Source organism: Vipera ursinii, assembly GCF_947247035.1.
Source record: "Vipera ursinii genome assembly, chromosome: 4".
Lineage (NCBI taxonomy): Eukaryota > Metazoa > Chordata > Lepidosauria > Squamata > Viperidae > Vipera > Vipera ursinii.
This window is the reverse complement of record NC_139514.1, coordinates 50,866,298-50,879,698: the sequence shown is the minus strand read 5'-3', so window position 1 is coordinate 50,879,698 and position 13,401 is coordinate 50,866,298.

Below are 13,401 nucleotides of genomic sequence, written 5' to 3'. Positions count from 1 at the left end.
AAACCTATGGCAATGTCACTTTCCCCCCCTTTTATATTGACCCAAATGCATTCAAATGCATTCATCTAAAAGCAAGCTTTAAATTACATTTGTTGCTTTATTTCTCTGGGAACATCTAGAAGTTTAGACAGTTTTAAAATGTATAATTTGAAAAACAACAGATTAATCATATGCTGAATATATTATTGTATAGTCACTAGGAGTGGAAAATGATTTGATGGCACACAGCCAATCCACATATCAAAAACTATGACAAAGTAAAATGTAGTGTAACTATGTTGAAAGAATGTGACAAGAAAGGGATATACGGTATGTATACAAATCATAAAACCCATAGAACTAAAAAAGATCATTTAGGTCAGCAGTTCTTACACTCTGCTAAATTCAGGAATCCAAGCTGAAGAAATTTTAGAGGTCTAACTGCTGCTTAAATATCTTTAATGAAGAGGAGGACCCCAGCTCCCCCGATAATTAAATATCAGTCTAAATATCAAGTGTGAGAAGGGAAGTTGTGCTAATTGGTGCCCCTCATTTAGTAAAAGGTCTTAAAGAAAAGGTTACACATATAAGCTATGTAACTATGACCGAGGACTTGTAGAAGAGAAGGTTCAAAATCTAGGATAAAGAGTGTTTGCATCTATCCTTTATGCATGATTAGATTCTTCCATGGATTATATCCTAAGTAGAATGGAACAAGAGCAGTGCCAGCAGATCTGTGCCCATTTTTCTCTCACTATACATTTTAAATATAATGTGATGTCATTCATTTCTCTCACCTCTTTGTCACGAAGAGCAGCAGTATATCAACAAAGAAATTGCATGTATATTATTCTAATTAAGAGGACTTCATCCTGGAAAGATTACTACCTAGAGGCAAAGAAGTGTACTAGACTAGAAAGATTTATCACTTCTTACTCCAAGCCGTGGTTCCATAGTTTAAAATTCCATAACACTTCAGTCAGCATGGTCAACTGTTACATGAACTGAAGATATGGGGATTGAAATTCTCCCCTGCCATCTGTGATTGGATTCAAGACTTTCTTAGGGATCGGTTACAAACAGTGAGGGTCGGGTCTGCTTTGTCCACCCCCCTGAAGCTTTGCACCAGCACGCCACAGGGCTGTGTGCTTAGCCCCTACCTGTACTCTTTATACACTTATGATTGTGTATCATCTGACCCATCCACTGCGATAATCAAGTTCGCAGATGATACAACTGTGGTGGGTCTTATTACAGGTGGGGATGAGACAGCATATAGGGCGGAGGTACAAAAACTATCCATATGGTGTAGTAACAACAACTTGCACCTAAACATCGGCAAGATAAAAGAGATGGTGTTAGACTTCCGGAGAAAAAAGGAGGAACCTGCCCCACTTTACATCGGGGAGGACTGTGTAGAGAGAGTTTCCTCCTTTAAATTTCTGGGAGTCTACCTCTGTGAAGATCTGGCCTGGAAAGTTAACACAACCCAGGTGGCTAGAAAGGCCAAACAGAGGCTTCACTTTCTTAGGGTCTTGTGGAAGAACAAGGTAGAACAACGGCTAATGACCCTCTTTTACCGGCCTACTATAGAGAGCGTCCTCTCGTATGGTATTGTGGTTTGGTATGCTGGTCTGACAGCCATGGACAGGAAAGTATTACAGAGGGTAGTGAGCACAGCACAAGACATTGTGGGCTGTTCCCTGACACCACCGGATGACATCGCCAGGGCTCATTGCCTTGGAAGAGTGAGGAAGATTCTCAGGGATGACTCACACCCTGGACGGTATCTCTTTACTCTCCTACCATCCGGTAGGAGATATAGGAATATAGCCAGCCGTACCAACAGGCTGAAAAATAGCTTTTATCCGTGGGCTGTTAGGCTTTTAAATGGGACATAATCTCTGTGAACTTACGCAGAATTGACTTGGGAGGCCGGTGTGTGGTGTAGTTGGTTCACATGGTGTGGTAGGATGGAGGGTTTGTTGTCACTGTGTGTTGGGGAGAGAGAGCACAGGGGGAGGCTCAGCTAATCTCAATGTGCACATGTTGTACTTTGACAATAAAGGTTTATTATTTATCCAATATATCAAGTTCAGGGACATTACTACCAGTATATTGATCTAAGCAGTGCAAAGCTTGAAAGCAGCAGATTATTTCAGCTTCAGGAAAAAAAACCTGCTTTAGAGTTGCTTATGAAGTGAAGCAGGACCTGGTATTTATCAAAAGCTAGATTTGGTCAAGTATTGTCAGAGCAGCTGATTTACTCAGTTTTGTTGATCTTCTGGATATGCTGTCTGCCAATGAACCATTTTCTGTTGAGCTATTTGCTAAGATTTATGGATGTTTGGTTAATGCTTCTTGAGTGACTGTCTTGACTGTGATGGTGAATTTAGAAAGGGCAGAGAAATGGCACTGCTGCAACCTGAATGGAGAACCAAAAGAGCTGTAATCAGCAATGCTGGAGATCCATTGGTTTGGTTTGGAAGCATTGGTTGGATAGAGATGAGATGGTTCTAAACATGTGTCACTTAAGGAATCTGATGTGTATTTGTAAATGTATACCCTTATGTAGGAGCCAATTAATTACAGTCAACACTTCAAATACATAATTCTCTATCAAAAATGAAGAATATGAAGGGCAAGAATATTTCCTAATATGTGATTAAAGCAACAGAAAAACAGGATGATCCAAAGAAATTAGAGTCTGTCATTATAAACCTTAGAATTGAGAAAACACATTTTTTTCCAGTGTGAAAATAGTTTACTGAAACTTCAAAGTTGTAGTTCTTTTTTTTTTAACTCTTATTTTTCAAATGCAAAATGTTCAGCTGGAGAATAAAAAAGATGGAGTACTCATAAAATGTTTAGGTGAAAAAGAAACCTGGGCCTCTATATACAGTAGTTTCTCTACCAGCAAACTTACCAGCGTCGTAGAGTTTGAAGTCTCGGGAGAATCTATAGGAATTTTAACAACATTACAGAACTGATTTTCCTCAGCGCAGAGTTTTTTTTATAAAGAAGTAAACATTTGAAAATGAGATATGTTGCTGTCGTGTTCATTCCTGTAAATCATTGTGATCTTTAAAAATCTTCTGAAAAGACTTGTTTTTACTTACTTTCCTACATAACGCATCGCTAGACTGCTAGAAATATATTAATATTTATTTAAAGGCACTCTTTCAAAATAAAGACAAATATCATTGTAAGGAACAAAATAGCCTTGTTTCCATTTTCAAAGCGCCTCAGTTCTATGAAGTCGTAATCCATTGGGACTTAACGGCTCTCAGCAGAAGGCTCTTTTTTCCCCTCTGTTCACACACCTTGAGACAAAGAGCATATTTAAGATGAGGGAAGGAATGAAATGGGTTGCAGAGGCTGGAGGGTGGTGTGTGCATTTTTGCAAGATGTGGAGTAAATTTATTCCAGAAAGCGTCTGAAACTGGATAGAGTGTCTTCGAAGAAAAGGCCCCTAAGTAAACCTCAGCACCATTCAAAAGATTTGCTCGAACACTTAACAAGTGGTTCAGGAAGAAAGAAAAATCTGTTGTCAGGTTTGGGGTGTTTATCAACTCCCCTCAGGACACTTGACCTGATGCTGTGGACCCCCTAATCCGCTGATCTGCATGCTACGAGTCCTGCGAGATGCAGGCCCACGGCTGCCGATGAAATTGACTGGAATACTTGTCCTAATACGCTGATCTTTCAGCGCATTGTGTGCCACTCACCTACTCCTGTCTAGTCCCTCCTTCCCTCCCAGACAACCCTTCGAAATTTAATTCTGCTCACAAATTGTGAAATAAGTTGTTTGGGCTGGATTTGTAGAGCGAATTGTCTTCCTAATGAAACAGTCTGTTCATTATACGGTTGTAGAAGGAAGATTTAGCGCTCCCATAGCCCAAGACTCATGCAGGTTAACATTTTTAGACTGATGGCTCACAAAAGAATGAATAGCCTAGGCAGTCAAATCAGGCTTACAAACAGCTTGGCATAAAAACAGTTACTACTTGTGTGCATGTTGATTTAGAGACCCCAATTTCTTAATGCCAAAGATTTGTAAGTACAAATGGGTGAGCCTTCAAATTGTTTACAAAGAAAATAAAGTGACCCAAAAATGAGTTTGCTTAAGGCCAGTTCCTTCCATATGTCACCAACTCAGTTAAAAACTGACTGGGACAAAAGCACATGTGTCCTTAGTCACCTGAAGAAATAATTATTCCCTTCAAAGGCTCACAGAGTTTTAATGAAATTAATTAATGAAGGACAAGTTTAACACTACTGCCAACTTGAGAAGAAGAAAAAATCTTCGGGCTGCACCCAAACTAAACTGTTTTAATTTAATTTAATTTAATTTATTAATATTTCTATACCGCCCTTCTCCCGAAGGACTCAGGGCGGTGTACAGGGCAAGAATAAAACACAGAGATTTACAAAAAATAAAAGATAATTAAATACATGCCCGATTAAAAATACAATTAATACATGGTAAAAACCCCAATAAAAATAGTAAAAAGACCCCACTAATCCCCCCTCAGGCCAGGCCGGCTTGCTCGAACAAGTATGTTTTCAGGTCGCGGCGAAAGGAGCGAAGATCGGGCGCCGTCCGGAGCTCAACCGGTAACTGGTTCCATAGCTCCGGGGCGCCCACAGAGAAGGATCTCCCCCTGGGAGGTTTTAGAAGGATCTCCCCCTGGGAGGTTTTAGATTTTGAAACATGATAGGTGGATTTACAGTATTAAGTTATGGTACCAAGACACGTGAAGGGCTGAAGCAATCATTAGATGTCGCAGAGTAAAGACAGTATTACACGTTCCTGCTGAGGAATCCTTAACCCTGACATACAAGAATCCTGTGTTTATCGCCTCCAAAATAAAACCCTTTGAACTAAACAGGACGTACTTCTAGGTTAAGTGGATATAGGATTACAGCACGAAAATACATTTGATTAGGTCTTATAAATGTTCTCAATCTTATTTAAGGGTCAGAACTAGTATCATTTTGAGAATGTTTGGCTTTTTCATAACCTCTTTTCTGCCACAGGTTTTCTTATCAGTTCTAGCTTTTCTATCACTCCTGGCTTTTTTGAATGAATCACAAAATCAGTATCAGTCAGTCAGGGATCTTGAAATAATCATATTTGCCCAAGCATTAGTGAGGTTAACAATTAAATCAGTGAACACTTTCAAATAATGCCTTTAAATGACCCCATATCGCCAAAATGGAAAGTTTTGAATTCTGTTGAAAATATTAACAAATAGTACATACATTTACGAATATTTTGTATGAACATGAAAGCAAAAGGGAAATACTTTTAAATAAGATATGTAGTCATATTTCAATAACTCTAATCCTAACTGATATGTTTTAGAACACAGTCATGAATAATAATAATAATAATAATAATAATAATAATAATAATAATAATAATAATAATAATTGGAAGGGACGTTGGAGGTCATCTAGTCCAACTCCCTGCTCAGGCAGGAAACCCTATACCATTTCGGACAAATGGCTGTCCAGTCTCTTCTTATAAACTTCCACTGTTGGAGCATTCACAGCTTCTGGAGGCAGGTGGTTCCACTGGTTAATTGTTCTAACTGTCAGGAAGTTTCTCCTTAGTTCTAGGTTGCTTCTCTCCTTGATTAGTTTCCATCCGTTGCTTCTTGTCCTGCTTTCAGGTGCTTTGGAGAATAGCTTGACTCCCTCTTCTTTGTGCCAGCGCCTGAGATATTGGAACACTGCTATCATGTCCCCCCTCATCCTTCTCTTCATTAAACTAGACTTCCAGCAACTTTTCCTTATATGTTTTAGCTTCCAGACCTCTAATCATCTTAGTTGCTCTTCTCTGTAGTCTTTCTAGAGTCTCAACATCTTTTTTACATCGTGGTGACCAAAACTGGATAAATTCAATGGAAATTATTCCCAAGTCAATAGCTATGGGATTTAGCTGCAATGTCTTACACAGAAACAATATTTTTCTGAGAAATATTGAAGAAAAATATGTATTTAACTTCCACTTATAAGGATTATATAGTAACTGATACTAGTGCCATCGCTAACTTGCTGTTTCAAATGGGTTACCCTGCACCACTGGTAGCTTCTGGGCTCAATTTGGAGAGTCTTTGAAATGTTGCGGAAGCATTTAGAAATCTGTACCTAATTTATTCTTCCTGACTTTAGAAATAAGGTGATTTTATTTGCGCTGAAATGTCACCGCAGATTATTTTTATATTTAGAACATACCAGTGAAAGAATCCTTCTCAGTGATTTAAGGATGGCAATCTGTTGTTCTCCCTGCACTACTTGTTCAGCTCAAACATTCCCATCCAATTCACCCAGCTCACTGCCAGCGATGAGAATTGAAGTTTAAAATATCTGAAAAACATGGGATCGCTATTCCTGTCACGAGTATCAGGAATACGGTAACTGCATTAAGTGACTGTGAGACTTAGAACTCTAGTTCCTTAAATCTCCCCTCCCAAAAATATACACACACAAAAAAGGACCATCAATCGGTCACACCTGCTTTGGGGAGATCTGGGAGGAGCGCCCACTTCTTCCTAACTTTGCTCCATGGAATGCCCACTAATGTTTCTAGCATAAAGGGAGAGGCTGTAGCAATGTTTCTGCCTCTATCTGCGTGCAAAAAGTTTCAGATTTAGTCTAGGCAAGGCTGGGAAACTTCTAATGTTTAATGTAGAATGGCACTGCTTCAGTCTATACTCCTGGAGAGCACAATAGTAAATTCAACAACCTGGGTTTGGCTCAGGATAAAGCACATTCCTATTCTAACAGGAAATTACTATATTTCTGGAAAGATGATATTACCACAAAATTGTGCTGTCCCACTCACACCCATACACCACAGGTGTAAGGAGTCTTTATTAAGGTTTCCAAGCCTGAACTGGTATTCCCCAACAATTTTCTGTGTCAGCATGAGCTCAACCCCAGTGAGTTCCACAGGCTACTTAAATGAAGCCAGTACTAGTCCTCAAGTAGAGGCAAGTCCACTCCACTAGGCCAAAGGAAGTTCCCAAGGCAAAGGCAAGCTCCAAGACAACAGCAAATCCACAGCCAAAGGCAAGGCAAAGGAAACAGGTGAAAAGACATGACCCAAAGTTCAAGGGAAGAACACACACCAAGAAAACAAACACAGTTCCCAGCATGGTCTCATTTGTCTGCTGTGCTAAATAGCCAACTTCTGATGCAAGGCTGCCTTCTCATGAATAATCTGGTTGGCCTTCACTGCTCCTGCCTTTTCTCTGCCCTACGTGTTCTTGGATCAGGTGAAGAAAGCAGTTCCTCTTCGTCATCACTGACCAGCTGCAACTGCATGCTTTCCCCACCTGAAGCCTCAGGGCTGTCCTGTTGCAGCTGTGCTTCAGTCAAGTTACTCTCAGACAGCTGCTTGGAGCCAATGACTAACTCCCCTCCTGATGTGCCTGGCACTGGTTCATCTACCTCTAAGCTGACATATGGAGAGGGAAGCATCTGGGTGACTCATTACAAAAATACCACATAACATACATAGATGAAAAATAGGCAGAAATGTTGTAGTGGTTCATGCCACGTGTATAAATTACAGTCATGTCCAATATTGCAGCTTTACTCCCTCCAAAGGGGGGGGAAATCTATTTGTATTGCAAAAATGTTTAAAGAACACTTGGATCCAAGTTTAAATTCCCATTCAAACCCGCCCACTCTTAGAGTCTCATAGACTGGTAGCTAAGAGAATCTTAGAGGAAAGACAGTATTAAAAATCTAAAGTTTTGCAATAAACAAACAAGGCACTTACCTTAGCTTTAAGTGGCAACATTGAGCAAATCAGGCTAAAGGGTTGACAAAGGGGTGAGTTATACCCGCTTCAGGACCTCCTCTCTTGCTACTCTTTTGACACCCTAATTGGCTGTTATAGGGAATTTGTGGCTATATGCTGACCCTGACTTTGAGGAGCAGAAAAGGCACCTTGCATGGAAGAACTCTCAAGGTGCTTCCCAAGAACGGTTCAAGATGCAAAACTACCGTACTAGCATTTGAAATGAAAGGCAGCTAAGTTGCATGGAACCATATATAAAATTCATTAGAATGAGGGAGAAAAGACAATACAAAGTTTTTTTTTCCATTCAGCTACAGTGACTAGAAGTTCAATGATAGGTTTCAAAAATCAAGCGTAAAGGACAAGCAACACTTTAGCCCCAAAGTCGAAAAATAATTGCACAATTAGCTGCTTGGGGTCAATGATGCCAGAGCGGAATGTTTCCAAGATAGAAATAATCAACTCAACCATGTATAAAAGATATAAAGAAAGTAACATTGTGTATGTATTTCAGCATTATAATGAACACCAGCAGAACCAGAATAATTATTCTTTTACTTATTAAATGTTATTGTACCAGCATAACACTTTGATTAAGTGGAATCCTTGGTGCTCTCTATGCTTGGTTGTTTGTATGCAGATGTTTAATTACCTAACTTGGTAACATCATCAGTGCTACTGAGTGTGAGGTTAGCTCTCTGTTTACATAGAGTAAGTAGCTTGCCCTGCCAGTTTTAGTGGAGTATGGATTTTTCCTTAGAAGTTGCTTAATTAAGGTATCATTTACCTCTTGCTTGGTGTTCATCCAATAAAACCACAGCCACATGCTTCTCCCAGAAGAAGGAAGCTGAAGCCACTAGCCTGATGATGACGGATGGGATTTCGTCAAAACGTTGCTCCTACACCTTTAGTTCTACGCGGGGAAAAACCCGAATAACCAAACATCCACAATAAAACCAATGATTCCACGTATATTGCTACATATTTCCTCTTCTATTTAAACTTTAAATCTTAGACTCTTGCAATGAATTTACTCTTCTTTTTCTCAACTGAAGTTAAGATGTACGTGTGGACACCTTACTATGAAGTATTTCTGTTCGCCCTAGACAGCTATCTCTGTACTCTAATGCAAAATTCATTGTGGGAGTTCTTGGTGCTCTCTGAGTTTGGCTGTTTGCTTGCAGACATTTCATTATCCAACTAGGTGACGTCATCAGTGTCACGAGCGTGGGTTTGCTCCCTGTTTATGTATAGGAGTTTCCCCTGCCAATTGGTGGCTGGTGGTTTCTTGATTAGAGTACAGCATTGTTTTCTGCCTTTTTTGTCTGGTGTTGATCCCTACTCCTCTGAAACTTGGCTGCTGTGGAGGGGATTTGTTCCCGTCTTTTTGTTTCCTTCCTAAGTTTTTTAATTGCCCCCCTTTTAATGTTTTATTAATTTTTAAAAATTACAGTCTTTAGTGCTTCGTAAACAAGATGTTGTCTTGGTTCACATATTTAACATCAACTTCTTCAATATAAATCTGTTCAGTACTGTACAATCCAGTATTTTTTCCCTCATCCTCTTTTCTTCCCCATATTTTTTCCCTTTCCCCCTCTTTACAGAGTTACACTTCTTGGTACAGTTGATGTGCACAAAGTTAAGTTATAAACATCTTCATCATATTTACTAATATTATACTAATAACAATATCAGTTCCTAAAAATATCCTGTTTTTTGTGCTCTTGTTAAAGTTTGGTTTCCCATCTTTATTTGAAATATCTTTGTCAGTTATGATTTTCTCAATATTAATTACAGTTATATTGCTAAACATTTTATTCATACCAATCCTCCTCTTATTTTCGTATTTCCCATATCAAAAAGAAAAAAGAAAAAAAATGCAATTTTAATTCTAAATCATATCTTTCATTACAAAAATCTAATTATATCTAAGGGTCATCCACAGTGGCGTAGCGTGGAGGGTGCAGGGGGGGCCGGCCGCACCGGGCGCAACATCTGGGGGGGGCGCGCTCACACTGAGCTGCTCAGGGAGCCCCAAGGGCTGCACAGAGTTGGCTTGGCTCCGCTCTTGAGCTGCTCTTTCTTGCAAAGCGAAATGAGTCCGGCAGGTGAGATGGGCGGCCACATAAACTGAATAAAATAAATAGAAGCGGCCAACTCTCCGCCCAGGCTCAGGCCAACCTCAAGCGCCCCGCAGGCACCCCGGCAGGCTTGGCCAAGCGAAGATGGACCCGCCGGCCGGCCGGCCTAGCTTCATGCGCATGCGTGGCTTTATTTAGCAGGGCTCACGTGCGAGCTTGAATGCAGCGGCTCTTGCAGGTCGGAGCCCCGCCCAGCCTTGAGAGGGACCCGGAAGCATCCCGCATGCGCGCGACTCTTCTTGGAAAGTCTACGCTGCTGCGGGGCGCGTCTTTTCGGCGGTGCCGTGACGTCACCGCCCGCCCGCCCCTCTATTTCCGCTTCTGGTTGCCTTGCCCCGGGTGCTGACAACCCACGCTACGCCACTGGTCATCCATTCTTTTAATCATATTCAAACAAGTGTTTAAACATATAATGCCCCCTCTAATAGGTCAAATTTTCTATTTTTTAAATCTAACTCTCGCTTTCTTTCTTTGCCAAGTAGCTTTCCAAGCCAAGGCAATTGAATCACCCAGGAATTTTCTTTCTATTTTTGTGAAAGTTGCTTGGCATGAGGAAGACAATTTAGGTAGGGTATTTTGGGGTGGGAATTCCACCCATTTATATTCTTAAATAACTCCCACTTTCCATCTCCCTCAATTTCTCTTTTCATTTTTTGTCTCCCCTAGTTGTAAGATTTCCCCTGACAGCTCTATGTTACATTTTTAAAAATCTTGTCATCAGGTGTATTTTGCATAGTTAAGGGGTAAAAGGTCTTTTGCATTTTCATTGTTATGGGTAAATCTTGCAGTCTTTTATTTGTATATGGTAGTTTATATTTCCCTTCTTTTGTCTCTTCTGTTTCTAGGTCCATTTCCTCGGCTTCATCTTCTGATTTCTGGTTTATTTGTTCATACTTTATGGCCATTGTCTGGGAACTTTCTAGTTGAAGATTTAAGTTGGAGATTTGCTCATTTATATTATCTAGATTATTTTTAGTCTCATTTTGGTTTTTTAAGTCCTCTTTTTATACAACAATTGTTCGGTGAATTAGTTGTAGCGTACAGTATGTTTCCTTCTGAAAAGTGTTTGTTTTTTCTTGAGGCATCATTTCTGGAGATCCTCTAATATCACCAGTCTCAGTAAGAATTGAACAGAGTTTCCTCTAGTTTTCTGGTCTTTATATGTAGCCCTTATAATGCAATGGATCCCAGAATGCAGGTCCAGTCCAAAAAGCAATATTTTATAATGATCCTTTGTCTCAGGCATCCAAAAAGTATCAGTCAGGCATGGTTCTAATCCACAATGTTCAAAGAATTCAAAATGTTCAACCTCTCTGAAAACAGCTCAAAAGTCTCTCCCAGCCAGACATAATCAAAGGTCAATTTTTTCTCTCTCTCTCACTAGCTCTTGAGATTAAAAGTCCAAGCTCAGCAGGTGTTTATAGTCCAAGAAGCTCAGGATGATGTATGCCCAATTTTCCTTTATTGCCAGCTGTTCTCCCTTAAGCTAGGAGTCACCAAGCAGCCAGGAAGTATGTTATAGTGCTGTACTCAAATCCACCATTAGATGTCATTCAAAATCCATTTTCCACTCTTGACAAAGGATTGATTTCTTATATTTCACCTCAATAGGTTTTTTTTTGAAAGAGAAAATCTTAACAATTATCTCAGTTCTCAAATTTATCAAAACTGTAGCTTTGTTACTTCTACTTCAATACTATGAATTTCTGTCCCCACAGAAATTAAAACACTGCTTCCATTCACATTTGGAGGTTTTTAGCTTCTTGGGAGCCTTTCCCAGGAAATTCAATTGTAAAATAGTAAAGAAAGGATCAATATTCTCACCCAGTTCCAAACATGCTGTTTATGATGTGTTAATTGGTGCTTTTCTTCTTCGGTTGTCAGCAGCTAATGGCTGGCCACAGGAATGTAGCCAGTCTTTCCCCTTTGGAGGGCTTTTCTCAGACTGAATGGAAACACCACCATCTCTCTGTGATCGATGAGGCACCCCTCATTCTTCATCACCTCTTCGAGGTGATTTTAGGCCCTTTTTAGGGCCCCCAGCAGGGCAAAATCAGGCACAGAAGGCAGAGCCCTGCGTTCCTGCATCTGTCTCACCATGATGCAAAACCAGAAATCTTAATTGCCTCTTTTATGGTGTGTAAATGTGATTTATCTCCATGTACGCATTGGAGGGTGATTTGTCTGAATGTAAAGCTTCTAGGAATGTCATAGCATTTCTTGATTTGGCTTGGATTAAGATGCTATTAGTTTTCCAGTTGAAACTGTAGTTCATTCTGTCCTTGTGTTGTGAGATTAAGTAATTTTCATGTCTGACAGGCTAGCTGCTGTTTGTAGATTTGCTAGTCTTTTGCTTTTCTTCCCCAGTTCCTTAATCCAATTTTGGAGCAATTTGAAATCCAGATTCTTGAGACACACTATTCATTGACTGCCTGTGTCAGTGTATCTGCTCCCCATGTGGAAGAAATGATGCAGTGATATCTGTTCATCCACACAGGTGCATTAGATGACTCCATGATGGTTCTCTTCACTGTACATTAATTTATAATATATCTTAATAGTGAAGGGTAGCAAATGTTTCCTGATCTCTTTTGTGACATCAACATTCAGAGGTTAGAATTATCTGGCAAACTATCTTGTAGCAAGGTCAAACAATTTTAAATTAGAAATTACTAAATATCCTTACATACAGAAAAATAGCATCTTGAAGAAAAGTGCTTTCTCTCATGAGTTCCTTTCTTTTATATGTGGTTGTACAGATATCACATATAATCCAAAGTCCATTGGAGTTGGGCAGCCAATACATTTAAATAAACATACAGACAGAGATATGCATAGATATATCATTGCAGTGAGAAAGAGGCCACAATAGTCAGGTGAGCCCAATTTTCCTTACTGTAGAACAGGAGTGTCAAACTGCCGGCCCGCAGGCCAGATGCGTCACAACGAAACTGCGCCCACCAGCTCCGATACATCATGCGATGTCACGTGACGTTGCAAGTTTGACATGCCTGCTGTAGAGTACTACATACTTGTCGGTGTTTTTTTGTATACTTATGTCGAGAGAAGGCAGTTCTCTGGAAAATATATTCTTCTCCAAGATCAACAATAGCTAAAATCAGACAGTTCTATATAGCAACACAGCACCTGCTATATACCAATGCCACATATAACCAGATTCATTTGTACAAAAACCTCCATTATTTTTTATTGCACTTTACATGTTTTGGCACAACTCAGCTATATTGTGAGTAATGTTTCAGGATCTTTATGATAACAGAAAACAGATGTAGAAATTATTTGGACAATCTGCGAGTGTTGATACAATGGGTGAGAAAAACGTATTTCACATATCCCTGTAAAATGTGATCAATTTGTATTTGAATATTTGTTTAACCCAGGAAGGAACAAATCTATTGGATATAAGTCTCACTGAATACTTGGGACTTCCTGTTCTGTATGTAA